We start from the raw sequence: 3,812 nt of genomic DNA, 5'->3' as shown, positions 1-3,812 counted from the left end.
CATTCAAATCTAGGCTCATCTTCCGTCCATACTGTGTCCTGCCATCACCTCACCAAAGTAGGCAGTCTCAAAACCAAGAATTGAAATTAGACTGACTATCAAACCACAAATCCAACTCCAGCAAAACCCAATATCCTATAACCATTATCCTGGCGCTGCTTGATCCACCCACAGCCTGCCAATTGCTGTGGGATATTGAAGGCTGCTGCTGTTGATTTGCTGACTTTTTGAGGTTCACCCCAACCAAGCTGTGCCCATTGTTTGAACGTTGAACGTATCACAGCCGGTAAGAACATCTTCCCTTCCGATTGCTATTCTATGGGAGAGGTGTGGGCGTTCGGAGAGATTTTTTTTTTGTTCCCTTCTTCATGGAAAAGGTTACAATATCCCTTGGTGTAATGTGAAGAGAAAAAAAATCTAACAAGAGATGAACGGTTTTTGCCCAATCGAAAGGGAACTCGGAAGATACTGGGTGGGTGAGATTAGGACGGGCTGATGATGGTGTGATGTTTCGAGCCGGAGTACAACTATGCTAGTTGGGTTCGGTGATGCGTGCGGTAATGGGAAAATAAAATGCAATTTTCTACTTTTAAATCGATTTTTTGGCTACGACTGTTCTGAGTTGGTTTGGGTGTACGTATGTGGTTGGGTAACTTCAACAATGTAAATTAAATCATTTCTGGCAGGCGCGTTGTTTAAGGGTTCACCTAGACCCGTGCGTACGTCTTCCATTGGCGAAGCTGTCAAATAGCTAAGTAACCTTAAGGCATCTCTCCTGTCAGTTTACCTTGTTAGTATATCCTACTTGACCTGTTACAAGTGGTAGCTACATTAAGAACTCCAAAACTCAAACTCCTTCCATCTTTCGCAAGGTAACATTTACCTCCCTTATGGAAACCTCAGCAACAGCAGTTACCGGCCGGGTCGACTACTAAGGACAAAGAGGCTCTTACGATGTCCGCTACAGCAACACCAACAAAAAAATCTGTACCTTGGTGCCTACATCCATGGTTTTTTTTTTCTCTGCTCCAGCTCTACTACGACTACTTCCCACCCACGCTACCGAGGCTCTTTCGACAGTGTCAAAGATATCGTAATCAAAAGGTGATTTACTGACTTGGCCGCAATAAATTACGACCGGAACAAGTGAAGTTCGTTTTGCCGGATTTGTGTACGGGGCTGGCCGATGCCGATTCCCAGCGCACGTTCATCTTCGGTGCCGTTCCTTATATTTGGCTGTCAAGCAGGCTGAAGCAGCGGACCAGCATGCGGACGGGTAAAATTGGATTAACCATGTGTGCTTGTGTGTGTGTGTGCGGTGCTTACAAACGAGAGCATTACGCAGTCGGGACAAAAAAGAAACGAAATATTGTGGGAGTTAGGTAGACAGAGAGAGAGAGAGAGAGACAGGTAGTGCGAATCACGGACAAATCGGTCCTGTTATTGACAACGCGGGAGGTGAGGGTGTGTAAGTGAGTGGTCCCCAAAAACAGCAGCAGGTCAGCAGTTTGTATAACCCCTACCGTTTGTTCTGGCCGATAGAGGGCACCAAAAAAAGGCGATCGAGAATAAGAGTTTGCTTTGGTTTTATAGTACACATGTGACCCAATCCCACACACACGCACACACGTCGCCCAACCCCGAGTGGCATAAAATCCCACGAAAGAGACGAGAAGGAGAAAGGTAGAGACGGAGCGAGAGAGAAAAAAAGGTGTCAACACTTTGAAAGCAATTGGTAGTTTTGGAGTCCGGATCTCCACCTTCGCAATCATCAGCGTGATAAAAACCCCTCCAGGGTTACAACACTGTGCGGAGGCCCTGTGTCAATTTGGTCCTTTTAATTTCCCGAAATGGAACATTCTGCTCCTGTCCTGTCCCTGCTCGCAGCGGTTCTATCCCTAACACTCCAATGTCCAGGCGAGAATACTCGAGTACTCCCCCTTTTTTACCGAAGAAAGATTTATGAGCTGATACCTAATGCGTGTGAGTGTGTACGTAATGGTACCGTTTGTGCTGAAGCGTTTATTAGGGAATAGTTTTACACGGTGCTGAAGGTAGATTTGTTTGCGTCTTTTGGCTAAATGGAAGTTGGAAGAGGGTTTTTGGTGGCATCAGATTGAGAGGAAGTTTCGCTCCGAAAAAGCTGGACACTGAACACGGTTTTGGCAGCTTGCAGTAGCGCATATCATTAAACATTTATTTATTTTCGGGTATTCGAGTAATGGGTAATGCAATGTGACAGCTGTCAAACCTTGGTCAGGAGTCATCTTTCCAGGACTCTTCAGTTCAAGCGACTGTAGAAAGTATCTGGTAGATTCAATGTTGGTTTTTGAAAGTATACCTCACCCATGTGTGGCAGTTAATGAGAACCTTCAAAAGAGTTCCCTTCAAAGTAAACATGCGATCTCTGCAACACAAAATTGGTGTTCGGAATGAGGATATTTATCCGTCGTTCACCGATTTTTAAATGTTCACCCGATTCCAGCGCTCTGGTTAGTGTCTAACGTCTGCAGGTTCGGGAGCGCTGTTCCATGTACAGTACGCGGATAGAACCTCCCACACTGCATCATCAAGCATTAACCAGCCAAAACAATATACGTGTTGGCGTCGCTGCCAAGCGCGTACCAGTGGTGAGTCCTATTCTAAATGCCATCACCACGCGTACGTAATCCACAATAAGACGGGCGACCGCCAATTCGACTCACACCGAACGAACGGGCCAGTACGTAGAAAGTAATTAAACAAATTACTACTGACAGTCTCCCACTCCCAATCTAGTCGTCCGTACCCTGGAAGCACACAGATCCACATGACACAAAGCGGAATACAAAAAAAAAAACCCTGGAAAAGGAACGACTCTCCGCTCTAGTGACTCGCTATGACACATCCAATAAACAGTCGCAAGTAATTCTGATTTAGCTTACTTGGAGGTGGCGGATCCGGACGCCTCCGGCCAACGAGTGGCATTAACGCTTCATGATTCGTGTAAATAAATCCGACACTTTGGTGCCTGTATCTCGCCTGTATCTTGCTGCAATCCGGCGAGCTCTTCTGCTGGAGAGAGAGAGAGATGGAGAGCTACCGAGGATTTACTACCGCTTGCCTTCGGGATGCGGTAGCATCAACAATAAATAAAGCGACAGCTCCACTGTACCAGTGGAAGTTGAAAGTCGCCAAAAATCCCTCTCCTGGCCGGCCCCTGGAGGCGGCGAGTGAATAAATATAATCTGATTAATTCAATAAAACATATTCTTAGTGCAACTCAAATTTGCTGATGGGTTTTTGTGTGTGGAACGCTTTCGGTAGTGTATACCGAGAGTCCCGAAATATTTATATATTGGATCCCGGTTCCCGGTTTGGTCTGGGTAAACAATAGCAAAGCTTGTTAGGTTTTTTTTTCCTTTCTTCCGGGATATCTCTTTCCTATGTGTGCGCCCTGTTTTCGTTGCGGATCTCCCGGCTTGTGAGATGTGGTTTTGCGGTATGGTCGTTCTGGTAAGGATCTTACGAATCTCGGAACGGTACGCGGCGCTCCGGATACCGGATGCGGGTACCTTCTGGACGGTACCGGAAATCGAAGCTGTTGTAGCTGCTTTTTGGGATAGGGGCCAATGGTACACGTGGGTCGTGGGCCTGTCCCTACCTTGAAGTTTGACCAGTTACCGCAAAGGTAGATTGGGAAAATTTGTGAATCTTCTACTTCTTTTTCTCGAGTAGCAAGTTTGCTCTGCGGTGACAGGAAGGGGTTTGCTATGCCTTTCCACCTGCGTTTGAAGCGGTAGAACAAATCTGTCTTTCTGTTCGTGAGTCTC

General features: G+C 46.4%; 1 long non-coding RNA gene across 1 annotated transcript; it reads left to right on the top strand.

Annotated features, from left to right (window-relative positions):
* The first annotated feature begins 774 nt into the window (after positions 1 to 774).
* On the top strand, positions 775 to 2,839 carry LOC118508219. Its single transcript, XR_004905766.1, has 2 exons — positions 775 to 872; positions 1,033 to 2,839. It is a non-coding gene; the product is annotated as an uncharacterized LOC118508219 (long non-coding RNA).
* Positions 2,840 to 3,812: the final 973 nt, after the last annotated feature.

The sequence above is a fragment of the Anopheles stephensi genome, chromosome X (assembly GCF_013141755.1).
Source record: "Anopheles stephensi strain Indian chromosome X, UCI_ANSTEP_V1.0, whole genome shotgun sequence".
Taxonomy (NCBI): Eukaryota; Metazoa; Arthropoda; class Insecta; order Diptera; family Culicidae; genus Anopheles; species Anopheles stephensi.
Note: the sequence above shows the minus strand (reverse complement) of the source record. Positions and strands in the feature narration are given on the sequence as shown.